The sequence below is a fragment of the Marmota flaviventris genome, chromosome 2, assembly GCF_047511675.1.
Source record: "Marmota flaviventris isolate mMarFla1 chromosome 2, mMarFla1.hap1, whole genome shotgun sequence".
NCBI lineage: Eukaryota > Metazoa > Chordata > Mammalia > Rodentia > Sciuridae > Marmota > Marmota flaviventris.
In genome coordinates, this window is record NC_092499.1 from 138,648,794 (window position 1) to 138,666,171 (window position 17,378).

The 17,378-nt window shown below is 46.6% G+C and overlaps 1 protein-coding gene across 5 annotated transcripts in view; it reads left to right on the forward strand.

Moving 5' to 3' along the window:
• Positions 1-17,378, forward strand: part of Ntrk3 (neurotrophic receptor tyrosine kinase 3) — a 389,429-nt gene that overhangs the window by 45,039 nt on the left and 327,012 nt on the right. The gene's annotated exons all lie outside the window — the stretch shown is intronic.

Genomic DNA, 17,378 nt, shown 5'->3' on the forward strand with positions numbered 1-17,378 from the left:
TTAAAGGTAGACAGCTTCTTGTGATTGTGAAGACACTGTGGGACCTATGACTGAATCCTGATGGGCCTCGGCTTCCCTGTGTGGAAAAGAGGAACTTCAGAGGGCTGTGTGAAGTAAAATTACAACTTCAGGCAGTTAAGGTTAATAACATGTCCCCTTGTTCTCTCCACGCAAGAGGAGGATCCACACAAGAGCATCAGTCTCTGTCAGCAGCAAAAGGAAGCACATCTTTACTAGGCCTAACCTGCAGACGAACAGCATTGGTGGTTGGTGTCAGGTGCTCCGGGGAAGGGCTGTCACTGCTCTCCAGTGCCTGCTCGTGGGCACCTGTGTAGTGACCACCTCTCCAGGGCCGCTCCTACTCAGTACAGGATGAGGGTAGGGTTGGGCTGGCTGCACCCAGTGCAGGGGCCCTGACATTTCCTGTCAGATGTGGCTCTCAGCTGGAGTCTTGAGCTGTTTGCCTGGTGAATTCCCTTTAGCCTATGGCAGCCCTGGGAACGGTGGGGGACCTGGGGTGTGTGAGTGACGCAGCAACCAAATTGGCTGCCATGCAGCGGGGGGGGGGGGGGGGGGGGGGGGGGGGGGGGGGGCACCAGGTTGGAGAGGTGGGCGGAGCTGGAAGGGGGGAGGTCAGAGGGCAGCAGGTCCCAGGGACAGCACTGTTGGGGGAATGGGTTCCTGAGCAGTTGTGACTTGTGAACTCCCTCCCACAAGCCAAGGGCAGTTTTACCTCTTGCGTGCTGCATCTCTAAATTAAAGACTCTTCCTTTAATTAGCGCATAAATGTCTGCACGCATTAAATGGGCACGTGCTAAGGAATTCAGAGACGTGCCACAGACATGAACTGTAGGAAATTTTAAATGGGGACTTCAATGTCTCTTTCTTTGGGATTCTTCATATTTGATTCATGTATTAAATTGGATATTTAGAAAGCAACGTATCTGGGCTGTATTTTCTTAGCTTTCTCCTACAAAATTGACTTTATTGAATTACAGTTTAAATGTGTTCACGATCCATATAGAGTTGATTAAAAAGAAAAAAACAAAAACCACTCATTTGAAGAACATTTCTGTCTCTCGCAGAAATATAAAGAATATGTTTTACACAATGTCACGCACAATCTTCTATGTTACAGATGCCTTTCTAGATTTAATGTCAGGGAAAAAAAATGTTTATCTCTGCCGATGATGTAACTTGGTTGGTTTTCCTTTTCCCTTTAGCTGCCAGGAAACCCATGAGTGTACTTAGTGCCTAATGGTGGGACGTAGTTCATTTTGCATTCCAGTGAACATATACTCCTTTGTTCCCTTTTAAGAGTCTGTTTTGCTTAAATCCTCAGCTTTGCTATTTTATTATGTCTATGTAATATGTTCCCTCAGTTTCTTTAAAAATAAACAATACTCCTGGGTATACATCCCAAGGAATTAAAAATATGTATTAAAAAAACATAAACATGAATGTTTGTAGCAACATTATTTTAAATAATAGTCAAAAGGTGAAAATAACCCAAATGTTTGTTATCTGACAAATGGATAAACTTATTATATATTTTTACAATGAAATATTATTGGACCATAAAAAGGAATGAAATTCAGACACAAATTACAAAATAGGTGAACATCAGAAATGTTATAGTCAGTGACATAAGTCAGATACCTATGTCGTATATTGTATGATTTCATTTATGTGAAATGTCCAACGTAGGAAAATCTATAGTTTCCAGGGGCAGGGGAGAGGGAGAAATGAGAAGCTTAATGGATGTAGGGTTTCTTTTTGGGGGGTGATGAAAATGTTCTGGAACTAGGTAGAAGTGACTTTGCATGACACTGTGGCTGCGTTAAATGCCACTAAATTATCCATAATTAAAATGGTTAACTTTATGTTATGTGAATTTAGCCTCAATTTTTTTTTTAAAAGGAACACTATTGCATTGAGATATTGTTTTAAACAATGAGCGGAGGATAAAAAGTAACTTGGACAAAAGCAGTGTGTCGGGGAGCATCTCACTGCCCTGCGTAGTTGGAAGGCTGCCTTCCTCTTCTATCTCTGTTGGTGTGTCTGTCCCCAAGCCCCCTTCATTACAGATGGCAGCTGTCCCAGGTGCCCCCTCCTTGGTCAAAGGTGTGATAGTGATTGCATTTGACTATAATCCCAGGGCAAGTCTTCATGATCCATTTATAAATGAATAAATCAGAAGAACTTGGTGATGTTGGATGTGAGGGCAGGCCTAAGCTTTCTCCATGAACTGGAAAGAGATGAACTTGAAGGAAGTTCTACATAAAACCAGGCACAGGTACTTCTAGACTTAGCTCTAGAGGTACTGCCCAGTCACGCAAGCTTTCCCTCTGGCCAGTTTGCTCAGGTACAGACAATCACCGTGCGATGTCAAGAAAGGACTTTAGGAGCTGCAGAGGTTAGGTAGCTCGAGATCCAGAATATCCTGTAACATTTGATTCTTTCAAAACCTGAGTCTGGGTGGTTTGGGGGTTTCATTTTGAGAATTTCTTCGACCTTCAGAATTCCACGAGGAAGAGTTTTGAGGTTATGGTTCCTGCTTTGGAATCTCTGTCTGCTCTTCGAATTGCTCCTCCCTGGGTGCTCCAATGTGGCCCTTCACAGTTAGCTGGTCTGGAGCTCCCTCACTCTGAGAGGTTCTCTCTGTTATAGGAGGAAAAACTTCCTCAGCGTGGGTTCCCTTCTGTCCCTTTTTCTTAGATTTGTCTTAGAGCAGTGCTTCCCAAACATTTGTTCCTCACTGCATGCAGAGAAATTGACTTTTGTATTGCAGTATGGGGAAAAATGGAAGAAGGGTATTTGCAGCTGGAGGTGACCTGCCTGGTGGCCTACCCAGATCCCACATGGATGGTGTCTGAGGTACACTGGTTGGTAAGCTCCACTCTAGGCCAAGATAGAATTTTAAGTGCAGGGAAAGGGTTATACTCAACCTGCTTTTGCCAGAAGCCTGGAATCAGTCTGTGATTTGCCTCTAGGTGCTTGGACCCATTTCCTCCCCTCCCAGACCTGACCCCTGGAAACTACATCTCCCAGGCGTCTTTGCCAATGGGCTGCTGACTGGGCTTGACCAATGGGAGGCCCTGATTGAGGCTGGTGGGCCGGAGGAAGGGAGAAGCCAGGGTGAACATTTTTATTTCTTTAGCAGTGGCGGTATCTCTCAGTAGTTGCAGTTTCTGCTGGGCGGTCCCTGCTGTTTCCAGCTCCTGCTAGAGGGCTCTGATCCTGGGCTTCATAATACTATCTCTTCTTTTTGTTCCTTCAGCCTGTTCGCCTCCTGCTGTTGCAAATCTCTGGGTTGCCTTGTGGTTCCATTTGGCTTTTCAGCAACTCCAATATGTCACTAGTTTCCCTGTCACATTTCCTCTATCAGGTGTACAGGATGTGGGCTCCATTTTTCCAATTGAACTCTGACTGATATGGCTCCTGGCTGCTCTCAGGCAGTCTTCCAAATGGCTCCAGCCACTAACAGGGAACATACATTGGAGTTACCTTGTTGTTCGTGCATTTATCTTCCTCAACCTGTGGTCAGTCAGTAGGCATCTGCCTAGAATTCAGGATTGATGGCTGTACATCACGTCCTCATGACCAATACAGAATCACCCCTCTCCACAGGGGACACATTCCAAGAGCCCCCCCAGTGGATATCTGAAACCATGGATGCTACTGAATTCTATACAGTCTGTGTTTTTTCCTACACATACATGCCAGTGGTAAAGTTTAATTTATAAAGTGAGCACAGTAAAAAATTAACAATAACTGATAAAAAATAAAACAATGATATCAGTATGCTGTAATTAAAGTTATATGAATATGGTCTCACTTTCTCAAAATATCTTATTTACATTACTTTACCCATCCTTATGTGATGATGTGAGGTGATATAATACCTATATGATGAGATGAAGTGAGTGGCATAGGCTTTGTGATGTAGTATTAGAATACTACCAAGTGTTCTTGAACTAGAGCACTGTGATACTGCTATAGTCAATCTGATAAGCCTCACAACTGCTAAGTGTGTACATATACCAGGTAGATACACTGGACAGATGACTCATCTCCTAGGTGGGATGAAGCAGAAGGGCACAAGATTTCATGGTTTAATATTTACAAATTGTTTGTTTCTGGAATTTTCCATTTAATGTTTCTGGCCCATAGTTGATTACAGGTAATTGAAACCTCAGGAAACAAAACTGTGGTTAAGGGGAGACCACCATGGTTAAGGGAAGAACAGAGGTTTGGAATAGCTGCCTTCCCTGTCTGTCTAGAAAACTCCTACTCATCCTTTAAGGCCCATATGTCACCATTTTTTTGGTCACTGCCTTTTTTTCCCTTCTACTTCCCTTGACTTGGATCACTTGTTCATCTGTATTCCTGAAAAGGCTTAGCAATATGTTACGGAAATATGCCTAATAGTGCATTTTCCATTATAGCCACACATGGGCTTGTCTCCCCTTTTGGCCTTCAAGTTCACTGAAGGCAGGACCTGGTTTCATTCAATTCTTTTTGTCCAATGCCTTGCTTAGGGTTCCATGCCTGATATGTAGCAGGCAATGGCACTGTTTCTTGAATTCTGTGGTTTTCTAACGTGAATGCACATTAGGATCACCTGAGGAGCTTTTTTAAAAAATACAAATTTCCAGGCTCTACCTCAGACCAGTAAAATTGCAGTCGCCAGGGGTGGACCCCAGGCACTAGCATCTTTAAAAACCCCCTTGATGATTTTAATGTGCAGCCAGCATTGGCAACTATTGGTTTAATTAACTGCTTCAAGTTATCACTTGCTGTTTATTAATGAATCCTGCCATAAATCCAGTTCCTCCTGCAATTTCATTTCAACTTAGTAAATATTTGAAGGTGCCTACTCTGTGTCAGACATTGTGTAGACACTCTGGCTACTCAAAGTATGTTCTAAGGATCAGCAGCAGCCTCAACATACCTGGAAGCTTCTCAGAAATGCAGAATAGCTGGCCCCACCCTAGACCTATAGGGGAAGAATCTGCATTTTTACCAGAAGCCCAGAGGTGGTTTCATGCAGTGTGAGGCACAATTATGCAGATATCACACAAATGTCAAATTGCTTGCTCACCAGTGAATCTCATTTCCTTTCATATCCATGGTGCTTTATTTCCCTTCAGAGGGATACCATTTTATATTCCTTTCTTTCAGCTAAAATGGAACATCCAAAGGAGGTTAAGATGAGGCCGGAGTCAGATGAGATGATGGATTCCCTGAGTTTGAGAGGGATTTGGGAGGGGTGGGTGGTCTTTCAGATGGAAGCCTTTCTGGGTACACATGGGGTGCCAATGTGTTATGGTTTGGACATGAGGTAACCCCTGAAAACTCATGTATGAGATAGTGTAGGAATGTTCAGAGAGGTGACATGATTGGAGTATGAGAGCTGTAACCTAATCAGTGGATTAATCCATTTGGTGGATTAATAATTGAATGAATTAATAGGTGGTAATTGTAGACAGGGAGGATGTGGCTGGAGGAAGTAGGTCATCGGGGGTGTGCCATTGGGGATTATAGTATCCCTAGCTCCTTGCACTCAAGATTTTTCTGCTTCATGGTTGCCATGTTCCAAGCTGCTTTCATCGGCCATGATGCTTTGTCTCACCTTGGGCCCAGAGCTATGGAGTCAACCTGTCACGAACTAAATCTGTGAAACCGTGAGCCAAAATAAACTTCTCTTCCTCTAAGTTGTTCTCCTCGTGTACATTGATCACAGCAATGAAAGCTGACTAACACACAGTGTTTGGGAGGCTGCGAAGATGGGTTATTTGGAAGGGGTATCTTCCATTTTGACATTGCCATCTTCTCAGGAATTATTTTGGCTTGCTGAAGGGGTGTTGTGGCTGTGGGGATGGAGGACCGCAGCACCTATTGCCAGGGAATGTGTTAGCTTTGATGCAAACCAAGCAGCTTTGCCTACATCATGCTTTTGGGATCGAAGCACAGTAGGAAATTTCAGGAGACTGGCCTATCAGGATCTAAGAGGTTAGTTGCACTTCAGGTTAAAATAGAATATGATGACCTGGGACCACAGATCTTTTCAAGGCAACCTAGAAGGGGCAAGACTCTTCCCATATTACACTACATCTCCTCCAACTCTCTGGAGCAGGGGGCACCTGGTCCCTTATATTCAGGCCGTGTTTGAGGGTGATGTTAGTGACAGTGCTAGGAAACCAAGTGGGGCAATGTGTTGCCTGAAGAAAACTTTTGCCTGGGGTTTGCTTCTTTCACCTCTGTCAGGGGCCTCTGCTGTGTGCCGTTGCATAGTTGGCGCTAGGCCTCGGAGAGTACAGAAATGCAGGGTGTCCTTCTTGGGAGCTCCTTCCCCCTATTCTACTGCTTTGCTCCTTGGGCTTCCATGGCTGAAGCAGGCCACAGGAGTTCTTCAAAATGACAGTTGTGTGCATTTCATCTTGAGCTTTTCAGATAGGATTAAACTGAAGTCTTGGGAGGAACTGGGGTTTAATTGAGTAATATATAGCAAGGGATGTGGTAGGATTGTGGGCAGAAGTCAGAGGTTGGGGTGGAAAGGCAACATGTTGTGGATAGCTCAGTCTTTCCCAGCTCTACCCATCAGCTCATAGGACAACCAGCCCCATGCAATGTCCTCCTGCAGCAAATTCTTGGGGATTCTCTGAGGGAGCTGATACCATCATCCCAACAACCAACTTCCCGTGAAACTATCTGTTTGGATCAAGCAACCTGACAAATACTGTTGAGTTCCTGGTTCAGTGCTGGGGATACAGCCATGAACACAGCAGATCCTGGTAGCCCCACAGGGTAGAGGAAGGGAGAGACACTAAACCAGGAACTACAAGTTTAATGACAAGTGCTATGAAAGGAAGAAACGAGGCCTCTGATAATGTAGCCTCATCTTGGGGTCTGGAAAGACTAGTCCGAGAAAGCACAGTGCCCTTGAGACTAGAAGGGGTTGGCCAGGTGGGGAGGAGTATGGAGGGAGACTCTCCCAAGCAAAGACACTACTAGCAAACACTGGCGAAGGCCCTAGCGGGGCAGATCACCTGGTTGTCATGTGTTATCTGAGGCAGAAGGTGGGAAGGGAGGTTGCCAGACATGCTGAGCCCAGCTCCACATGTCAGGCCATGTTCAAGAGTCTGTTTTTTTCTCAGACCCTGAAGAATTTTTGAAGAGTTTACACAAGAATCTTTTGAGATGATCTCTAGCTACTGTGGAGAATAGGTTGGAAAAAGGACTAAACAGGTCCCGGAAGACAAGGCAAGCCGTGGTTGCCTCTGAACCTCTCTTACTTAGTTCAGTGGCCTTTTCACAAGGCCACCTCTGGGCTGCAGGTGGGAGCATGAAGGAGTCTCTGAATTCCTCATGGGATGACCTTGTTCTCACCTGGGGGCGATGTTTGGACAGGCGTTACTGTGGTAGGTTAGGGTTGTGGGTGACCTCTGTTTGCTCTGTGTGCCCTTCATCCTGACTCTCCAGGACCCATCGCTTGTAGTCAATCCTGCCATCTTCGTTATTCAAGGCCTGGAGAACCAGGAGGGGTCAAAGTGCAGTGAGAGGGATGACCCTGGAGCCGCTGGTTCAGGGGCTTAGAAGAGCCATTGTTCAGAAGGGCTGTGTGTGGCTGAATCACCTTTCCATACTCAGGAGATGGAAGACTCTGGCTGGCTGGCTTCTGTAACCCTAGATTCACTACGCCAAAGCTCATATCTGTAAAAGTCTGTAGCCTCCTGAGAGGAAATTTGTGGTAAACCAGTCAATAACTGATTTTGTGTTGGCACTACATTATGCTGGGCTCTTGGACCCTCTGCCCCCGTGGCAGATTGGACAGATGGTAGCAGGAAAGCCCCCAACACCCCAATGGCAGGTGGGAGGGTCTGAGAGCCGAGGCCCATATGGGCCAATATGATGCTGGACACACTTTGCCTTGCTGTTGCCCACGTGTCCCCTTTGAGCTAGAGAGATCTGTATACTGCCCCCATTTTTCACCCCACAAGGACACAGAGGCATCAAGGCTGAAGCTGAATTAATACTGTTGTCTTCCCACCATGGACAGAACCATGTGCCGAACCTAGCAGCAGGGGTGAAATCCACTTTTAATAAATGTCAAGTGTGGGGCCCTGGGTTGTTGCCTTCTCTCTCTCTCCTGAGAGTGCTGATTTCCCCAGGGGAAAGGGCAGGGTGATGGGGGATATTACCCAGACTTCAACAATAAATCTCAGAAGTACATAATCTCTTCTATCATGTTCCCTTCCTGCATCCCCCATGTCCCATCCATGTCTCATCTGGCCAACTTAGCCTGATCCAATGTGAGAGGGGCTTGTGCCTTGTCACTCAGGTTGTCCTGCCCCTGTGAGAGGTGACACCTGATGAATGTGCTGGGGTCAGAGACTGCCCAGCAGATAGCAGCCCTCAGTGAATATTTGCTGAGTGACTCTGATCTGACTTCTCTTACTAGCAGCTTTAGATGTGAGGCCTGATGGTAAATGCCCTGCAGGTTCCCGTCTTCTCACCTGGCAGTAATTCATTAGTTCATTCAGAAAGAACTTTTAGCACCTCTTATGGAGCAAGTAGGGCACAAAGAAAAGGGCCTTCCTGAAGTGATAGAAGATACGCCCACAGGGAACTCTGACCCCAAAGCACAGTATGATAAGGCTTTGGCCAGACTTCTCCGCCAAGGATCAGGGCACCAAGGGGCGACTTTGTGGAGTGAGTAGCATCAGAAACAGGCTGATCGTGAGTAGAAATGATTGAACATGGTGACTTCCCTGCATTCTCTTGTGCTACAGTTCATCGTGGTTTCTCTTAGTGACTCGTTTGATCATCTCAAGAACTCTGTGAAATGGGCAGGGAAATTTTCTTTAGTAAGAAGAAATTAAGGAACAAGGGGTCTATCAGAGGGAGGGGAAGTAAAAGCATGGAGAAAGGACCAGGTTGTTGAGAGGCAGTAAAGTGTCAGGGTTGAGAGCCACCATGTCAAAATCCAAGGGAGGGGAGTTTGCATCTGTGCTTCACGCTTCTTATCTGTGATGCTTGAGAAGGATCACCTTCTCAAGTCAACCTCTCTGAGCCTTCATTTACTCATTAGGATGGTTATGGGACTGCAATAAGATTATTGAGTAAGCACAGTGTCTGATGCACTGTAAGATCCTAAATAGTGTAACTCTCCCTTCTTTTAAGTGTATTATTGGGGTCTGAGTGATATAGTGCAAGATATAGGAAGAAAGGCTTACACAGGCTCCCATGTCTATAGGCTGGTAGGAAAAAAGGTGTCTTTTCTTTTCTTTCTTTCTTTCTTTTTTTTTTTTTTTAAAAGGTGTCTTCATTTGTGAACCTCCCAAAGAGACCTCAGAACAATCTTCAAGGCCACACAGTTTATTTGGGAGTTACTACTATGAAACCTAAGTGGGGGAGTAGGGAAATGAGACAGGAAGTCAGAAGGTGTGTACCAAGGCAGCAACCTCTGTGGGACAACTAGAGGTTGATGGCAGGAGGAAGCTGTACAAAATGGTGTACAACAGGGGCTGCAAAGTCATGCCATCTGATGAGGTGGTGGGCAAGGAACCTGGGATGATCCAACTAACCTCAGGAGAGCCTCTCCAAGCTCTTAGCTTCCTTGAGGAAAGCTCAAAGTGAAGAGATGCTGGGACTAGCTGCCGGAAGTCAGCCGGCATCATGAAGGGGGAAGGTCTGAGGGATGGCAGCAGGGCATGCAGAGTGTCTACTCTGGAAAGTTCTGTGTCTTACCCAGCCCTTCAAGTCTGGGTGCTCTCTTTGGTAGCATCCTCTTCTCCAAGAAAAGCGCCATACAGAGCTGTACAGGTCATTGCGAGGAGGTGGGCTGGACCAGAGAGTGGGAGGCAGCCCCGGAGGAATTCTGGGATAGGACCCAGGCCCCAGATTGCATGAATGAATCTCCTAGCCAAAGTCGTACCTTCAGCTCTGTAACTCCCCCAACCCCGCCCCCCCCCCCAACATCTGACGGCTGAGTACGGGACAGCTTTCAGAAACACTGACTCACTCTTTGGGTTCTTTGAGGTTTTTGCTTTAGAGAATGGGACCTTCTGTCAGTTGCTGCCAACTATGATTTCAGACTGCACAAATCCCCTGGCTGGGAAAGGAACCATTTCTCCCTAACGTGGAGCTGAATGACTGCAAGGAATGGCAGGGAAAGTCAATGAAGTGAGGGTATGTCAAGTGGAAGTGAGGGTATGTCAAACGGAAGTGAGGGTATGTCAAACGGAAGTGAGGTTGGGAGAAACTGAGTAAGGTTGATGGGATGTAGGCTGTCGGGAAGGAGAGCTGTTCCTACCTTCCCACCCAGGGTGACATTTATTAGGACTTGGAAGGCAAGGACTGAAGACCTGGAGGAGGACTCCCAGGTTTGGGGCAGGGAGTCCACTGGGGAAAAGCCATTAAAGGGTGTGTGGGAATGCTAATCTATGGAACTCTGACCCTCTTCCAATGCAAATTAACTTGCCAATTCAAGCCTTGGTTTTTGTCCCTTTTCAGGAATCCAGAACTCTTAGAGGGTGCTATGTTTTACAAAGAAAAGGCTGGAGGAAATAGAGAGAGGGTGACTTAGAGCATCATTCACATTTATTTCATAAGACTGCTATCAATAAGAGCTTTGTATGCTGTATGCAGATGCTTATTCCAGGAGCATAACAAAAAATCCTTCAGGGACTGGGCCTTTTTAGCAAACAGGCAGTTTCCATTAAAAAAAAAAAAGCACAACATATTAATGTCCTGGCCTTGTGACACCCTGCTAGCATCTTACATTTAAGCACAGGAAGCAGCAGAGTTTCAATACCCTCCCTTCCTGCACAGGATGGTCAAGGTCACCCTTGGGTCCAGATGGCATGAATGGGGAGTATGCGCCTCAGGGTTCCCTTGTACCTCGGCCTCCCTGTGCTGCCATAGCATCTATGAGGGACCCAGGAGGTGAGAGTTTGGTGCCAGTTCTCCTGAGGGTTTGAGCTGATTACTACTGATTTTCACCCTTAGGGAATCCACGGCAAGTCCTGTGTTGACTTGGGCTTTGCATTCTGCGATTGCATCTGGTGGTGGTGGTGGTGCAGGGGAGGTAATGGCACATGAAACACCATCATGCCTTCACACACCTTGGAACCCAGAGACAGGGCCTAGGGGACGCATGGGTGGTAGGTGTCTTCACACCTCTGAGTGTAGCTGTCGGATACCCTGATGTCTGCTGGTGAGGAAATGGGAGAAAGATGGGCACAGGTTGGCTCATCCACAGAGGGATAGCTACATTCCCTTTCCAATGCATCATGGTGGGGTAGAGTATCAAGGCTTAACTCTGATCAGAGCTAATCTGGCTGACCACGGGGGCCAGCATATGGTGGGTCTGGGATGTGATGATGTTGTTAACAGAAAATTAATAATGCTGTGATTCCAAGGAGGCCAGAGGGGTCGACATGGTTTGAAACTGGTCCATCGGCCATTAGCAAGTTAGTGATGAGAAAGTACAAGCAGGACCCAAGTCCCTTTGCCAGGAAAAGGAGGTTGACAGTGTGCTAGCTGTGTTGTGAAGGCCCTGGCTGAGCAGCTAGGATTTGGGCAGGACTCCTGTCGCAGCATCTAATGGAACTGGCAGTTAAGATCTGGGGTAGACAGTCCATTGTAGCGAAAAGGTGCCAACAGTGAGTATAATGGGAATTTGGGAATAAAGGTAGAGATACTGGGTCTCAAAGGAAGAGTCCAAAAACCATTGAAATGCAGGAGGCATCCAGGAACAGTTGCAATTCCTGATCGATGTCCCTTGGCCTGCACCCTTCACTCATGCCCTTGTAACATGAGAGCAATGTACAAGTTCAGGGAAGACCAAAGTGACATTGTGTAGCTCCACCCTGCCTCTACCTCTGATCTGGACACTAGCTACCATCCCTCTGTAAATATTAACACCCCATGTCAGCGGGTTGTTGTCTCTCCCTCTGGAGATGACCCACATTCTCCTTGAAAGCATATTCCTTGATTTACCCCAAAGGCTTTTCTCTTGAGATAACCCCATTTCCCCCTGAATATGTATTTACTTTCCTAAATAAACTTCTGCCTATGCCTTTGACTGTCATGTTCTGAACTTCTTTTCTATCACTTATGCCAAGAACCCCACTGGTCCTCAGTCAAGTTCCCCCTTCTCTCTGGGAACTCCTTGGACCCTTCTTGAGGGACATCTCTTTTTCCATGTCAGGTACACAGTGATGGCTTAGCTTGAGGGTACAGAAGGGCAAATGTCTTCAGGAACAGCAGGCACCAGGCTGTGGCAGCAGGCACACAGTAGGTGCTTTATATATGCGTAAGTGAAATAGCATTCTGGGTCCCATCTGCTGTTGAGGTTCAACCTGGCTCGGTCAGCTGGATCCAGGCTTGAGGGGAGAAGAGCCCACTGAGTACACATGCTCCAGGCTGACATCTGGGCTGGGCATGTAGAGACTAAGGAGAGGCACCGGCCAGCCAGCCCTTCCTCCTGGTTGGAGTAGATGGACATGGATGAGCTTTGTACCAGGGCAGTGCTGAGTATTGCTGTCAGTCTGTTCACTGTCCTCTCTGTGCACACAGCCACCCTCTGCCTGCTTCCCTATTGTGCAGAGTGGGAGAAGAGAGTCGAGTAGGGTACAGCCTGAAAATCCTGGTGTGCTGTGGCTGGATTCCTCTCCGCAGCCTGTGGGTTTTCCTTCCCCTTCCTCACTGGGTACCATCACCACTTCTTGTCTAGAAGCGGAGGCCCATGCTGCCCTGCCTGCTGAACTCCATCAAGGACCAACTGTAGAGTCTACATTACCAAGCCCCTTGCTTCCTCGAGTGAACCCTGTTTTTGCCTCCTGAGAGGGGAATGCCTGCAGGGATGGGAGCCGAGTTGGGTTTTCCCAGATGGTTTCCCCAGGTGCTGGAGTTGGAGGCAGAGACACCGCTTTGACCTTGAGCTTTCCATTTTCCCACTCTGCCTCCAGCAATCTCTATAACAGACCATGGCTTAATGTCTTTGTTGCAGTCACCTTTCTGGTTGAGGACTTCCCAGACAGTGCCTCAGGCCTTCCTTTGTTGGTTTGGATGATTTCTTCAGGATATTAAGTGCTTTTGCCCAGGGGTGAGGCTGAGCTAAGAGAGGAGAGATCCTGCAGCATCTGTGCCGCACTTATTGAGAGCTTTTTAGAAACCCGGCACCTTGCTTGGCACTGAGGAAGCTAAGGTAAAAGACACAGTCTCTACTCCAAGGATCTCAGAGTCTTGTGAGGGAGACAGGCCTGTCAATAATTAACACAGTGTCATGAGAGTCTTGTGAGTCCCTGCTCCAAGGATCTCAGAGTCTTGTGAGGGAGACAGTCCTGTCAATAATTAAGACAATGTCTTGAGAGTCTTGTGAGAACCGCAGGCTTTGTTTGGAGCCAGCGCTTGCCAGGACACACCACTAAGGCTGGGCAGTTGTTTAAGCAGTGACCATGGGCCCTGAGCTCCTTGGGGGCTTCAGTCACCCGCTTGTCCTCTGTTGTCTCCTAACCTCTGGAAGGCTCAGGAGGAAGCCCCCAGAACCCAGATCCAGCCTTTGGCCAGAGTCCATTTTGTTCTGAGTTTGGTGACAGACCACAGAGAAGAGGGTTTGTGACCTAGAAAAGAGGGGCCCAAGGAAGGCTCTCAGAAGGCAGAGACATCTGGACTGAGTTCTGGAGGATGAGGACTGAGGAGGTTGTGTCAATCAGCATCTCTCCTGGGCGCTCTCTTTCCTGCCTATCTGTCCCTTGACATTGAACCTTAGCCCTGTCCCAGACCTGTGAGAGTTCTTCTCCACTGGAGGATGGGGCCCACCTAGTCTCAGTGTCAAGGAGGGGCTGTGGGAATCCCTGCAGGGCCTGAACACTCAATGAGTGCAGAACAGAGCTCAGGGTGAGAGGAGGGCAAACAAAATAAATAGAATGCATCCATCTTTGTTGTCAAGGAATTTATGCTCTCATGAGGGAAGCCAGGCAAATAATGCTGAGACTCACAGGTGACAGGATCACATACTTATATCAGCAGCCACACAGAAATAATTCCCCGGTAATTACAGGGTGAGGCTGGGATCACTGAGGGACTCTAACTGGGTGGGGATGGGTGGTTTGATAAAAGCTTGCTGGAAAGAGGAGGATGCTGCAGATCAGAACCCCAGGAGGAAGTGCTCAGCTCCTCAAAGGTTCACTCACTGGGCTGGGACAGGAGCATGGCTCAGAGAAAGCTGGAAGGAGCAGATCTGGGCAGTCCATGGTACTTTGTTCGGCTGACTGGTAAAGTGCAGGCTGAGTTACAACAGGTGGAGGAAGCCATGAGTGGAGTTGGGCAAGGGCGTGCAGGGCCAGGGTCTCATGTTGCATGCCTGTCGCTGCCTCAGCCACTACACCTACAAGCAGGGTTCCTCTCCCTGCCACCGTGGTGGCCCTAGCTCCCGACTTTCATTCCTGTACAATGCAGTAACCACGTTTCTACTTGGAGGGGAAAACAAACATTCTTTGAGCTCTAGCATATTCCAAGCAAAGTGTTAAGTCTTTTACCAACACTATTTTAATTCCCCTTTATAATGACTCCCTGAGGTTGATGTCACTATCCCTGTTGTACAGATGGGTAAATTGAGACCCTGGTCACTCATCAGTGACTAGTGGTAAGTCAAGCCCTGTGCTGACTCCAATGCCCATCATTTTTTTCTCTACATCAGACTGCTTCCAAAAGTCCAAGGAAGAACAGGCATGATGATTCTAGGCAAAGTGGTGTCTCCGTCTCCCTAAGTGGCTTGATTTTTTAACTCTTCTGTGATGGAAGAATGAGAGGATATTGGAATGAGTGGAATGAGCATCACAAAAGCCATTTATTATCCAAAGTACATGTATGAAGACATGAATTGGTGTGAACATACTTTATATACAACCAGAGATATGAAGAATTGTGCTGTATATGTGCAATAAGAATTGCAATGCATTCCACTGTCATTTATTTTTAAAAAATCAATTAAAAATTTTTAGAAAAGCCATTTATTTACACAGGTCCCATTAGTGGTTTCTCTTTTTCTCTCAGCTCTAATCTGGATTCGAATCTCAGGGAAGCATCTAATTATGCAATGGGTGGGACAGAGGGACCAGGTAAATTTATTTCTGCCCTTAAAAGAGTCTGTGGCTCTTTATCCACACCCCCAACCCTGCCCCAGTTACAGATTTCCCTGAAGGCTTTGGACTTCTCAATAACATTTTAGTTTGGTGTGAGAGGCATTTGTTAGCCATCTGGTGGTCTTGTACCTGTGAAGGACATGTTCAATGTCACCTTTGAGAAAGTGGAGCCTACAGCAGGTTAGAACACAGAGGCTGGAAGCTGAATAGTCAGCTCAGAGTCATTGAATGCTTCCGGGTGAGGGTCTTTCTTAGAAGCTGAAGAAATAAAAGAGACAAGGCTAGTTTCTAGAAATCGCAGGAAGGAGGGATTGGTAGGACTTGAATCTAAGAGAATTCAGAATGTACAAAGGCCTTTTGGGAAGATACGGTTGATAGATGGTACTTCCATTGTCCTTCAGGATAGTGTGTCCATGGCAGACATCACTAATAGATCACAGCGTTTCCCTGCTCAACCACAGACTCCTTCTTCACACAGCAGTTTCCATTAGCTCTTGCCAACCCACAGGTATTGTTCATATGTTGAAATCTACTCACCGTTGTTGCTCTCTGTTTCGAGTCAGGAGGACTCAGAGGGATCAGTTTGGGAGAGTTCAGGAAATGAAGAGTGAACTGTTCTGTCTGTATTTGCTCTTAGGAGTCAAGGAGAATGTGCATTGTGGAAAAAAGAACTACAGGACAAGGGAGAGGTTAGGAGTCAAGGGTAGAGCTTTAGAAGTGGACTTAATCTCTAATTAGGCAGTAATTAAAGTCATGTGAATAGAGATGCTTTCCAAGAGAGTGAATATATGGGGGAAAAGAACAGATGGTTTATTGCTGGAGGGAAGGAAACTGGTCCTGACACTGCAGCAAGGGAGAGAAGAGTTAAGGAGAGATACCTGCATTTCCTTCACTTGGGTGAGGAAGACCATCTCTCCAGCCCCCTAAATGCAACCCAGTGGAACCTTCAGAAATTCCGAGTCTGGTTTTCTTCCATACTCTAAGGGATAATGTAACTAATTCCTCCCTTTTAGGTCCCAGATACAACCAGTGTTTTATTAAAAAAGCTGGCCTCAGAGCCTGCCTCCCTCCTGCAGTCCCCACTCCATAACCCTCTGCAGCGCCCAGCCCAGCCCACACTTCCTTCTCCAGGTGTGACTTTCCCCTTCTCTGCGACTTGGTCACATCCCGGCTTACTGTGCACAGAGGAGAGAACCAAATACCACAAATGTGATCTTGTCTTTCTGATGGTTACCTTGACTAATCACTCTGACACTCTCAGGTTCTGGGATAATTATTCCTGCAAACTCAAGGACTCCCTTTCCTCCCAGTGACCTGGAATTACCCTCTAACAATGAAAATGCCCTGAACCTTGGAGCGACTTTTTTTGCATTATCTCGGAGGCAGAGTTGCAGTGAGAAAATCTACCCTTTAAATAGGGGAAAATATTGCCCTCATAAGTCTTTATGCAGTGCACTTGAGCTTAATGCCCACTTACCAATTCGCCTTTATAACTTCCATATTGAGTGAATTAAGTCCTCCATGCGGGTAGTTATTAAAGAAGTGATAAGTGCCTTATAATTCAGTAAAGGGTGGCCTGGCCATTTCATATTTTCCTAAGGAAATTGGCCACCCAAAGGACAATACTCTCAGAACCCCTGGGGCCAGCTGATATTAGGCACAGAACTCACACTATTGGATTATTTTCAAGATAGCTGCTCTGGCCAGGACTAAACTTTACTTCTTGCTCAGCTTTCTCCTTCAAGGCCTATTGAGTAGGAATGGTCTGAATCAACATCTTCTTTCCTGTCTCAGGGTCTTTCTACTCTTGACCAAAGACCCCTTTTCTCTTTTGTTTTGAAGTTAAGATGTCTAGTAGAGTCTGGAAGTTTTATAATCAACATTGTCTGTCTCTCATCTCACAGAGAAGGAGTCTTTCTCTTAAGACCGCAAGAATTTCAACCCTCTGACCCCAACACCTTGGGCACAGCTTGCTTCTTTCTATCTCATTCTCTTCAAATAGTTGGAGCAAGTACTGGTTCCCATCAAAACCTTGGAGACCATAGCTATTTCTTGACCTGCTGCAAGTTTGCAGTATTCTGAGGAGGGACAGTCATTTATTAGTTTGTTCGTTTAAATTTCTTCTGTGTATCAGGAACTGGGCTGATAGCAAGACAGACAGGTCACCTGCCTTTGTGGGGCTTGCATCCCATTAAAAAAGAGACATAACACACAAGTGAACAC